Genomic DNA, 12,784 nt, shown 5'->3' on the forward strand with positions numbered 1-12,784 from the left:
AGACGCCCCAGTCATCGGGAGATGAGGGCCTTCATTCCCTGCATTGCCTGGAGAGCAATCCCGTGTCCTCCCTCCAAACACCAGAGGAGGTTTGACTCCCTTTAAGCCACTCAGTGGGCTCCAAGACATACCCGTCCGACTCGAGAGGAGAGCAGAGTCCTTTGCTTCCCCTCGAGACGAGGCCTGACTCCAGGGTGAGTCTGGAATGCAACCCCGAGATTCCTGTCGCCCCTTGACATGAACATTAGGTCCTGCACACAAGCCTTGGTGGGGTCTCTTTTGCCTTCAGTGACTAGAGCGCACCTCCAGCTCTTCCTCGAATCTCGAATGGAAGATAAGACTTTTGTGGGCCAACACAACAGGAAGCATGAATTCCCTGTGGTAACTCAAATATCCCACCGCAACTAGAGAAAAACCAAGTGGTTCCCCAGTCATTCCAAGATGAGGCCCTTGCCCGCCGGAGCACCCCAAGAGAAGTCCCACGTTCCAATTTGAAGAGCGAAACGGTACTTGGAACGCGTTATGCGACCCCAAAAGTTACCCGACATACCTGTCTCACTTGAGGGAAACACCGAGGTTCCCAGCAGCACTTCATCTGAGCCACTTCTCCCCTCCTGATCGCCACAGGAGGGTCGATTCCTCTGCTTTGTCTGGAAGGGTTTCATGACCTTCGCGGCACACCTCAGGATGAGGCCGGTTTCATGAGGAAATTCGAGACTAGCCACGTGGGTGGTGCCAAATGCTAAACGACCCCGATTTCCCAGTCCGCTCTTCATAAGAACACGATGCCCGGACACCTCTTCGAAGGCAACCCTGTGGATGAAGACACAAAACGAAGGGTCACTGAAACCCCCATGCATCGTCTGGAAAAACCTGCAGATTCCACACACAGTTTGACAAGGGGCCTGAAACCCCATGAACAACTCGAGAGGCAAGCGGAGTTCCATTCCTCAGAAAAGACATAGCCTGACTCTCCTGTCCCAACTCTGCAGGGACACTATGATCAGAGTCAGAATTGGAGAGGAAGCCTGAGGTTCCTGCCTCCACTCGAGATGAGGCCCTCTTCCATTGCGACAAACCCAGTGGAGTCCCGAGAGGCCCCGCCAAATCCACAGCGTCCCTCACCTCTCAGAAGCACCCTGGGAAGTTTCCTCAGGTCCCCGGCAGAAGTCGGGGGAAACGAGGGTTTCCCGCTGCAACCCTAGAAAGACATCGAGAGTCCTTCTTCAACGCGTCTTGAGGCCCTAGTCCCCTCCCATGACTCGAGAACAATGACGCGCTCCTTCTCGCCATGTGCATGGAGACATGACTTCCCTGGAACCGCACGAGAGGATCCCTGAGATCCTTGTCGTGCCTCGGGAGAAAACCCCCACGGGTGTCACAGCTCGAGGAAACCCCTGAGATGTCCCTTCCTCCGAGGTGAGGGCCTTCTTTTCCTGCCTGGCCTGGAGAGTAATCACGAGTCCTCTCTCAAAAGTGAAGAGGAGGCTGGACTCCCTTGAGGCCACGCAGGGGGCACCAAGATATCCGCGTCGCGACTCGGGAGGAGAGCGGAGTCCTTTGCTTCCCCTCGAGGCGAGGCCTGACTCCCCGGGGGAGCATGGGATTCAACTCTGAGATCCTTGTCTTCCCTGGAGAGGAGCATTAGGTCCTGGACACAGGCCTAGATGAGGTCTCTTTGGCCCTGCAGTGACTCGAGCGCAACCCCCAGCTTTCGCTCGCCACTAGAATAGAAGATTGGGCTACCCAGGGAAGACACAAGAGGAAGCCTGTAATCCCCCGTCGTAACACGAGAATCCCGCCGCAACTCGAGAAAAACCACGTGGTTCCCACCTCTTCGCAAGATGAGGCCCTTGCCCGCGACGTCGTCTCAAGGGAAGTCCCCTGTTCGGACCTGAAGGGCGAAACGGTCCCTGACAGCCTTCCTGCGACCCCCAAAAGTCCCCCGACACACCGGGGTCCCCCGAGGGGAACACCGAGGGTCCCGGAACCGCTTCCTCGGAGCCCCTTCTCCCCTCCTGAGCGCGACAGGAGAGGCGATTCCCCTGCGTGGTCTGGAAGGGGTTCCCGGCCTTCCCGGCACACCTCAGGATGAGGCCGGTCTCACGAGGAAATTCGAGACGAGCCACGTGGGTGGTGCCACATGCCGAACGCCCCCAATTCCCTGGTCCGCCCTTGAGAAGGACCCGAGGCCCGGACCCCTCTTCGAAGGCAACCCTGTGGGTGAAGGCACAACACGAAGGGGCACTGCCACCCCCGTGCATCGTCCGCAAAGACGCGCGGGTTCCACACACAGCTCGACGAGGGGCCTGAGACCCCCTGAGCAACTCGGGAGGCCAGCGGGGTTCCCTTCCTCAGACACGTCGAGGACTGATTTTCCTGTCCCAACTCTGCAGGGACGCTGCGGTCAGAGTCCGAAACGCAGAGGAAGCCTGAGGTTCCTGCCTCCCCTCGAGGTGAGGCCCTCTTCCGTTGCGCCAGACCCAGCGGAGTCCCGAGGGGCCCCGCCACCTCCACAGGATCCCTCGCCTCTCAGAGGCACCCTGGCAAGTTCCCTAAGGTCCCCGGCAGAAGGCGAGGGAAACGAGGGTTTCCCGCCGCCCCCCCAGAAAGACCTCGTGAGTCCTTCTTCAACCCGTCTCAAGGCCCTAGTCCCCTCCCGTGACTCGAGAGCCAGGACGCGCTCCCCCTCGCCACGCGCATGGAGAACTGACTTCCCTGGCGCCGCACGAGAGGCTCCCTGAGGTCCTCGTCGTGCCTCGGGAGAAAACCCCCACGGGCGCCGCAGCTCGAGGAAACCCCTGAGACGCCCCCGTCCTCGCGAGCTGAGGGCCTTCTTTTCCTGCATGGCCTGGAGAGCAATCCCGGGTCCTCTCTCCAAACGGAAGAGGAGGCTGGACTCCCTTGAGGCCGCTCAGGGGGCTCCAAGAGATCCGCGTCGCCACTCGAGAGGAGAGCGGAGTCCTTGGCTTCCCCTCGAGACGAGGCCTGACTCCCTGAGGGAGCCTGAAATGCAACCCCGAGATTCCTGCCTTCCCTGGAGAGGAATATTAGTTCCAGGACACACGCCTTGATGAGGTCTCTTTGGCCCTGCAGTGACTCGAGCGCTACCCCCAGATTTCCCTCGCTACTTGAATGGGAGATGGGGCTTCCCAAGGCCAACCCAAGAGGAAGCCTGAAATCCTCGTCGAAACTCGAGAATCCTGCCGCAACTCGAGAAAAACCACGTGGTTTCAACGTCTTCGCAAGATGAGGCCCTTGCCCGGTACGGCGTCTCAAGGGAAGTCCCATGTTCCGTCGTGAAGTGAGACACGGTACCTGACACCCTTCATGCGACATCGAAAAGTTCCCCGACATGCCGGGTTCCCTGAGGGGAACACCGAGAGTCCCGGCACCACTTCCTCTGAGCTCCTACTCCTCTCCTGTTCGCGACAGGAGAGTTGATTCCCCTGCGTGGTCTGGAAGGGGTTCCCGGCCTGCACGGCGCCCCTCAGGATGAGGCCGGCCTCGCGAGGAAATTCGAGACAAGCCCCGTGCTGGTGCCCCATGTTGAACGACCCTGATTTCCCGGTCCGCAGTTGAGGAGAACCCGATGCCCGGACACCTCTTCGAAGGCCACCCTGTGAGTGAAGGAACAACACGAAGGGGCACTGACACTCCCGTGCATCGTCCGGAAACACCCGCGGTTTCCACACAGAGCTCCACGAGGGGACTGAGACTCCCTGAGCAACTCGAGAGGCAAGCGGAGTTCCCTTCCTCAGACAAGACGAGGCCTGACTCTCCTGCCCCAAAGCTGCAGGGACACTGCTGTCGGAGTACGAAACGGAGAGGAAGCCTGAGGTCCTGTCTCCCCTCGAGATGAGGCCCTCTTCGATTGCGCCAAACCCAGAGGAGTCCCGAGATGGCCCACCAACTCCACAGCATCCCTCACCTCTAAGAGGAACCCTCGGAAGTTCCCTCAGGTCACCGGGAGAAGTCGAGGGAAACGATGGTTTCCCGCTGCAAGCCGAGAAAGACCTCGAGAGACCTTCTTCTACACGCCTTGATGCCCTAGTCCCCTCCCAGGACTCAAGAACAATGATGCGCTCCCCCTCGCCACGCTCATGGAGACCTGACTTCCCTGGTGCCGCACGAGAGGCTCCCTGAGAACCTCGTCGTGCCTCGTGAGAAAAGCCCCACGGACGCCGCAGCTCGAGGAAACCCCTGAGAAGCCCCCGTCCTCGCGAGGTGAGGGCCTTCTTTTCCTGCCTTTCCTGGAGAGCAATCCCGAGTCCTCTCTCCAAACTGAAGATTAGGCTTGACTCCCTTGAGGCCACTCAGAGGGCTCCAAGAGATGCGCGTCGTGGCTCAAGAGAAGAGCGGAGTCCTTTGCTTCCCCTCGAGGCGAGGCCTGACTCCTCGGGGGACTCTGGAGTGCAACCCCGGGATCCCTGTCTTCCCTTGAGAGTACTACTAGGTCCTGGACACACGCCTAGATGAGGTCTCTTGGGCCCTGCAGTGATTCGAGCGCAACCCCCAGCTTTCCCTAGCAACTCGAATGGAAGATGGGGCTTCCCAGGGCCAACCCAAGAGGAAGCCTGAAATCCCCGTCGTAACTCGAGAATCCCGCCGCAACTCGAGAAAAACCACGTGGTCCCAACGTCTTCGCAAGATGGGGCCCTTACCCGCTACGGCGTCTCAAGGGAAGTCTCACGTTCCGTCCTGAGTTGCGAAACGGTACCTGACACCCTTCATGCGACCTCCAAAATTTCCCAGACACGCCGGGTCCCCTCGAGGGGAACACCGAGGGTCCTGGCACCCCTTCATCTGAGCCCCTTCTCCCCTCCTCATCACGACAGGAGAGTCGATTCCTCTGCGTATTCTGGAAGGGGTTCCCGGCTTTCCCGGCACACCTCAGGATGAGGCCGGCCTCCCGAGGAAATTCGAGACGAGCCCCGTGGGTTGTGCCACATGCCGAATGACCCCGATTTCCCAGTACGCTCTGGATAAGAACCCGATGCCCGGACACCTCTTCGAAGGCAACCCTGTGGGTGAAGTTACCATTCGAAGGGGCACTGACACCCCCGTGCAGCGTCCACAAAGACCCGTGGGTTCCACACACAGCTCGACGAGGGGCCTGAGACCCCCCGAGCAACTCGAGAGGCCAGCGGGGTTCCCTTCCTCAGACAAGACGAGGCCTGACTCTCCTGTCCCAACTCTGCAGGGACCCTGCGGTCGGAGTCCGAAACGGAGAGGAAGCCTGAGGTTCCTGCCTCCCCTCGAGGTGAGGCCCTCTTCCGTTGCGCCAGACCCAGCGGAGTCCCGAGGGGCCCTGCCACCTCCACAGGATCCCTCGCCTCTCAGAGGCACCCTGGGAAGTTCCCTAAGGTCCCCGGAAGAAGGCGAGGGAAACGAGGGTTTCCCGCCGCCCCCCGACAAAGACCTCGAGAGTCCTTCTTCAACGCGTCTCGAGGCCCTAGTCCCCTCCCGTGACTCGAGAGCCAGGACGCGCTCCCCCTCGCCACGCGCATGGAGACCTGACTTCCCTGGCGCCGCACGAGAGGCTCCCTGAGATCCTCGTCGCGCCTCGGGAGAAAACCCCCACGGGCGCCGCAGCTCGAGGAAACCCCTGAGACGCCCCCGTCCTCGCGAGCTGAGGGCCTTCTTTTCCTGCATGGCCTGGAGAGCAATCCCGGGTCCTCTCTCCAAACGGAAGAGGAGGCTGGACTCCCTTGAGGCCGCTCAGGGGGCTCCAAGAGACCCGCGTCGCGACTCGAGAGGAGAGCGGAGTCCTTGGCTTCCCCTCGAGACGAGGCCTGACTCCCCGGGGGAGCCTGGAATACAATCCCGAGATCCCTGCCTTCCCTGGAGAGGAATATGAGGTCCCGGACACACGCCTAGGTGAGGTCTCTTCGGCCCTGCAGTGACTCGAGCGCAACCCCAGCTTTCCCTCACAACCCGAGGGGAAGATTGGGCTTCCCAGGGCCAACCCAAGGGGAAGGCTGAGATCCCCGTCGTAACTCGAGAATCCCGCCGCAACTCGAGAAAAACCACGTGGTTCCCACCTCTTGGCAAGATGAGGCCCTTGCCCGCCACGGCGTCTCAAGGGAAGTCCCCTGTACCGCCCTGAACGGCGAAACTGTCCCTGACAGCCTTCCTGCGACCCCCAAAAGTCCCCCGACACGCCGGGTTCCCCCGAGGGGAACACCGAGGGTCCCGGCACCGCTTCCTCTGAGCCCCTTCTCCCCTCCTGATCGCGACAGGAGAGGCGATTCCCCTGCGTGGTCTGGAAGGGGTTCCCGGCCTTCCCGGCGCACCTCAGGATGAGGCCGGTCTCACGAGGAAATTCGAGATGAGCCATGTGGGTGGTGCCACATGCCGAACGCCCCCGATTCCCCGGTCCGCCCTTGAGAAGGACCCGAGGCCCGGACCCCTCTTCGAAGGCAACCCTGTGGGTGAAGGCACAACACGAAGGGGCACTGCCACCCCCGGGCATCGTCCGCAAAGACCCGCGGGTTCCACACACAGCTCGACGAGGGGCCTGAGACCCCCCGAGCAACTCGAGAGGCCAGCGGGGTTCCCTTCCTCAGACAAGACGAGGCCAGACTCTCCTGTCCCAACTCTGCAGGGACCCTGCGGTCGGAGTCCGAAACGGAGAGGAAGCCTGAGGTTCCTGCCTCCCCTCGAGGTGAAGCCCTCTTCCGTTGCGCCAGACCCAGAGGAGTCCCGAGGGGCCCCGCCACCTCCACAGGATCCCTCGCCTCTCAGAGGCACCCTGGGAAGTTCCCTAAGGTCCCCGGCAGAAGGCGAGGGAAACGAGGGTTTCCCGCCGCCCCCCGACAAAGACCTCGAGAGTCCTTCTTCAACGCGTCTCGAGGCCCTAGTCCCCTCCCGTGACTCGAGAGCCAGGACGCGCTCCCCCTCGCCACGCGCATGGAGACCTGACTTCCCTGGCGCCGCACGAGAGGCTCCCTGAGATCCTCGTGGCGCCTCGGGAGAAAACCCCCACGGGCGCCGCAGCTCGAGGAAACCCCGGAGACGCCCCCGTCCTCGCGAGCTGAGGGCCTTCTTTGCCTGCATGGCCTGGAGAGCAATCCCGGGTCCTCTCTCCAAACGGAAGAGGAGGCTGGACTCCCTTGAGGCCGCTCAGGGGGCTCCAAGAGACCCGCGTCGCGACTCGAGAGGAGAGCGGAGTCCCTGGCTTCCCCTCGAGACGAGGCCTGACTCCCCGGGGGAGCCTGGAATGCAACCCCGAGATCCCTGCCTTCCCTGGAGAGGAATATGAGGTCCCGGACACACGCCTAGGTGAGGTCTCTTCGGCCCTGCAGTGACTCGAGCGCAACCCCCAGCTTTCAGTCGCAACCCGAGGGGAAGATTGGGCTTCCCAGGGCCAACCCAAGGGGAAGGCTGAGATCCCCGTCGTAACTCGAGAATCCGGCCGCAACTCGAGAAAAACCACGTGGTTCCCACCTCTTGGCAAGACGAGGCCCTTGTCCGCGACGGCGTCTCAAGGGAAGTCCCCTGTTCCGCCCTGAAGGGCGAAACGGTCCCTGACAGCCTTCCTGCGACCCCCAAAAGTCCCCCGACACGCCGGGTTCCCCCGAGGGGAACACCGAGGGTCCCGGCACCGCTTCCTCTGAGCCCCTTCTCCCCTCCTGATCGCGACAGGAGAGGCGATTCCCCTGCGTGGTCTGGAAGGGGTTCCCGGCCTTCCCGGCGCACCTCAGGATGAGGCCGGTCTCACGAGGAAATTCGAGACGAGCCACGTGGGTGGTGCCACATGCCGAACGCCCCCGATTCCCCGGTCCGCCCTTGAGAAGGACCGGAGGCCCGGACCCCTCTTCGAAGGCAACACTGTGGGTGAAGGCACAACACGAAGGGGCACTGCCACCCCCGGGCATCGTCCGCAAAGACCCGCGGGTTCCACACACAGCTCGACGAGGGGCCTGAGACCCCCCGAGCAACTCGAGAGGCCATCGGGGTTCCCTTCCTCAGACAAGACGAGGCCTGACTCTCCTGTCCCAACTCTGCAGGGACCCTGCGGTCGGAGTCCGAAACGGAGAGGAAGCCTGAGGTTCCTGCCTCCCCTCGAGGTGAGGCCCTCTTGCGTTGCGCCAGACCCAGCGGAGTCGCGAGGGGCCCCGCCACCTCCACAGGATCCCTCGCCTCTCAGAGGCACCCTGGGAAGTTCCCTAAGGTCCCCGGCAGAAGGCGAGGGACACGAGGGTTTCCCGCCGCCCCCCGACAAAGACCTCGAGAGTCCTTCTTCAACGCGTCTCGAGGCCCTAGTCCCCTCCCGTGACTCGAGAGCCAGGACGCGCTCCCCCTCGCCACGCGCATGGAGACCTGACTTCCCTGGCGCCGCACGAGAGGCTCAGTGAGATCCTCGTCGCGCCTCGGGAGAAAACCCCCATGGGCGCCACAGCTCGAGGAAACCACTGAGACGCCCCCGTCCTCGCGAGCTGAGGGCCTTCTTTTCCTGCATGGCCTGGAGAGCAATCCCGGGTCCTCTCTCCAAACGGAAGAGGAGGCTGGACTCCCTTGAGGCCGCTCAGGGGGCTCCAAGAGACCCGCGTCGCGACTCGAGAGGAGAGCGGAGTCCCTGGCTTCCCCTCGCGTCGAGGCCTGACTCCCCGGGGCAGCCTGGAATGCAACCCCGAGATCCCTGCCTTCCCTGGAGAGGAATATTAGCTCCCGGACACACGCCTAGGTGAGGTCTCTTCGGCCCTGCAGTGACTCGAGCGCAACCCCCAGCTTTCCCTCGCAACCCGAGGGGAAGATTGGGCTTCCCAGGGCCAACCCAAGGGGAAGGCTGAGATCCCCGTCGTATCTCGAGAATCCCGCCGCAACTCGAGAAAAACCACGTGGTTCCCACCTCTTGGCAAGACGAGGCCCTTGCCCGCGACGGCGTCTCAAGGGAAGTCCCCTGTTCCGCCCTGAAGGGCGAAACGGTCCCTGACAGCCTTCCTGCGACCCCCAAAAGTCCCCCGACACGCCGGGTTCCCCCGAGGGGAACTCCGAGGGTCCCGGCACCGCTTCCTCTGAGCCCCTTCTCCCCTCCTGATCGCGACAGGAGGGGCGATTCCTCTGCGTGGGCTGGAAGGGGTTCCCGGCCTTCCCGGCGCACCTCAGGATGAGGCCGGTCTCACGAGGAAATTCGAGGCGAGCCACGTGGGTGGTGCCACATGGCGAACGCCCCCGATTCCCCGGTCCGCACTTGAGAAGGACCCGAGGCCCGGACCCCTCTTCGAAGGCAACCCTGTGGGTGAAGGCACAACACGAAGGGGCACTGCCACCCCCGGGCATCGTCCGCAAAGACCCGCGGGTTCCACACACAGCTCGACGAGGGGCCTGAGACCCCCCGAGCAACTCGAGAGGCCAGCGGGGTTCCCTTCCTCAGACAAGACGAGGCCTGACTCTCGTGTCCCAACTCTGCAGGGACCCTGTGGTCGGAGTCCGAAACGGAGAGGAAGCCTGAGGTTCCTGCCTCCCCTCGAGGTGAGGCCCTCTTCCGTTGCGCCAGACCCAGCGGAGTCCCGAGGGGCCCCGCCCCCTCCACAGGATCCCTCGCCTCTCAGAGGCACCCTGGGAAGTTCCCTAAGGTCCCCGGCCGAAGGCGAGGGAAACGAGGGTTTCCCCCCGCCCCCCGACAAAGACCTCGAGAGTCCTTCTTCAACGCGTCTCGAGGCCCTAGTCCCCTCCCGTGACTCGAGAGCCAGGATGCGCTCCCCCTCGCCACGCGCATGGAGACCTGACTTCCCTGGCGCCGCACGAGAGGCTCCCTGAGATCCTCGTCGCGCCTCGGGAGAAAACCCCCACGGGCGCCGCAGCTCGAGGAAACCCCTGAGACGCCCCCGTCCTCGCGAGCTGAGGGCCTTCTTTTCCTGCATGGCCTGGAGAGCAATCCCGGGTCCTCTCTCCAAATGGAAGAGGAGGCTGGACTCCCTTGAGGCCGCTCAGGGGGCTCCAAGAGACCCGCGTCGCGACTCGAGAGGAGAGCGGAGTCCTTGGCTTCCCCTCGAGACGAGGCCTGACTCCCCGGGGGAGCCTGCAATGCAACACCGAGATCCCTGCCTTCCCTGGAGAGGAATATGAGGTCCCGGACACGCGCCTAGGTGAGGTCTCTTCGGCCCTGCAGTGACTCGAGCGCAACCCCGAACTTTCCCTCGCAACCCGAGGGTAAGATTGGGCTTCCCAGGGCCAACCCAAGGGGAAGGCTGAGATCCCCGTCGTAACTCGAGAATCCCGCCGCAACTCGAGAAAAACCACGTGGTTCCCACCTCTTGGCAAGATGAGGCCCTTGCCCGCGACGGCGTCTCAAGGGAAGTCCCCTGTTCCGCCCTGAAGGGCGAAACGGTCCCTGACAGCCTTCCTGCGACCCCCAAAAGTCCCCCGACACGCCGGGTTCCCCCGAGGGGAACACCGAGGGTCCCGGCACCGCTTCCTCTGAGCCCCTTCTCCCCTCCTGATCGCGACAGGAGAGGCGATTCCCTTGCGTGGTCTGGAAGGGGTTCCCGGCCTTCCCGGCGCACCTCAGGATGAGGCCGGTCTCACGAGGAAATTCGAGACGAGCCACGTGGGTGGGGCCACATGCCGAACGCCCCCGATTCCCCGGTCCGCCCTTGAAAAGGACCCGAGGCCCGGACCCCTCTTCGAAGGCAACCCTGTGGGTGAAGGCACAACACGAAGGGGCACTGCCACCCCCGGGCATCGTCCGCAAAGACCCGCGGGTTCCACACACAGCTCGACGAGGGGCCTGAGACCCCCCGAGCAACTCGAGAGGCCAGCGGGGTTCCCTTCCTCAGACAAGACGAGGCCTGACTCTCCTGTCCCAACTCTGCAGGGACCCTGCGGTCGGAGTCCGAAACGGAGAGGAAGCCTGAGGTTCCTGCCTCCCCTCGAGGTGAGGCCCTCTTCAGTTGCGCCAGACCCAGCGGAGTCCCGAGGGGCCCCGCCACCTCCACAGGATCCCTCGCCTCTCAGAGGCACCCTGGGAAGTTCCCTAAGGTCCCCGGCAGAAGGCGAGGGAAACGAGGGTTTCCCGCCGCCCCCCGACAAAGACCTCGAGAGTCCTTCTTCAACGCGTCTCGAGGCCCTAGTCCCCACCCGTGACTCGAGAGCCAGGACGCGCTCCCCCTCGCCACGCGCATGGAGACCTGACTTCCCTGGCGCCGCACGAGAGGCTCCCTTAGATCCTCGTCGCGCCTCGGGAGAAAACCCCCACGGGCGCCGCAGCTCGAGGAAACCCCTGAGACGCCCCCGTCCTCGCGAGCTGAGGGCCTTCTTTTCCTGCATGGCCTGGAGAGCAATCCCGGGTCCTCTCTCCAAACGGAAGAGGAGGCTGGACTCCCTTGAGGCCGCTCAGGGGGCTCCAAGAGACCCGCGTCGCGACTCGAGACGAGAGCGGAGTCCTTGGCTTCCCCTCGAGACGAGGCCTGACTCCCCGGGGGAGCCTGCAATGCAACCCCGAGATCCCTGCCTTCCCTGGAGAGGAATATGAGGTCCCGGACACACGCCTAGGTGAGGTCTCTTCGGCCCTGCAGTGACTCCAGCGCAACCCCCAGCTTTCCCTCGCAACCCGAGGGGAAGATTGGGCTTCCCAGGGCCAACCCAAGGGGAAGGCTGAGATCCCCGTCGTAACTCGAGAATCCCGCCGCAACTCGAGAAAAACCACGTGGTTCCCACCTCTTGGCAAGACGAGGCCCTTGCCCGCGACGGCGTCTCAAGGGAAGTCCCCTGTTCCGCCCTGAAGGGCGAAACGGTCCCTGACAGCCTTCCTGCGACCCCCAAAAGTCCCCCGACACGCCGGGTTCCCCCGAGGGGAACACCGAGGGTCCCGGCACCGCTTCCTCTGAGCCCCTTCTCCCCTCCTGATCGCGACAGGAGAGGCGATTCCCCTGCGTGGTCTGGAAGGGGTTCCCGGCCTTCCCGGCGCACCTCAGGATGAGGCCGGTCTCACGAGGAAATTCGAGACGAGCCACGTGGGTGGTGCCACATGCCGAACGCCCCCGATTCCCCGGTCCGCCCTTGAGAAGGACCCGAGGCCCGGACCCCTCTTCGAAGGCAACCCTGTGGGTGAAGGCACAACACGAAGGGGCACTGCCACCCCCGGGCATCGTCCGCAAAGACCCGCGGGTTCCACACACAGCTCGACGAGGGGCCTGAGACCCCCCGAGCAACTCGAGAGGCCAGCGGGGTTCCCTTCCTCAGACAAGACGAGGCCTGACTCTCCTGTCCCAACTCTGCAGGACCCTGCGGTCGGAGTCCGAAACGGAGTGGAAGCCAGAGGTTCCTGCCTCCCCACGAGGTGAGGCCCTCTTCCGTTGCGCCAGACCCAGCGGAGTCCCGAGGGGCCCCGCCCCCTCCACAGGATCCCTCGCCTCTCAGAGGCACCCTGGGAAGTTCCCTAAGGTCCCCGGCCGAAGGCGAGGGAAACGAGGGTTTCCCCCCGCCCCCCGACAAAGACCTCGAGAGTCCTTCTTCAACGCGTCTCGAGGCCCTAGTCCCCTCCCGTGACTCGAGAGCCAGGACGCGCTCCCCCTCGCCACGCGCATGGAGACCTGACTTCCCTGGCGCCGCACGAGAGGCTCCCTTAGATCCTCGTCGCGCCTCGGGAGAAAACCCCCACGGGCGCCGCAGCTCGAGGAAACCCCTGAGACGCCCCCGTCCTCGCGAGCTGAGGGCCTTCTTTTCCTGCATGGCCTGGAGAGCAATCCCGGGTCCTCTCTCCAAACGGAAGAGGAGGCTGGACTCCCTTGAGGCCGCTCAGGGGGCTCCAAGAGACCTGCGTCGCGACTCGAGAGGA

This window comes from Bubalus kerabau, unplaced genomic scaffold (assembly GCF_029407905.1).
Source record: "Bubalus kerabau isolate K-KA32 ecotype Philippines breed swamp buffalo unplaced genomic scaffold, PCC_UOA_SB_1v2 scaffold_26, whole genome shotgun sequence".
Lineage (NCBI taxonomy): Eukaryota > Metazoa > Chordata > Mammalia > Artiodactyla > Bovidae > Bubalus > Bubalus kerabau.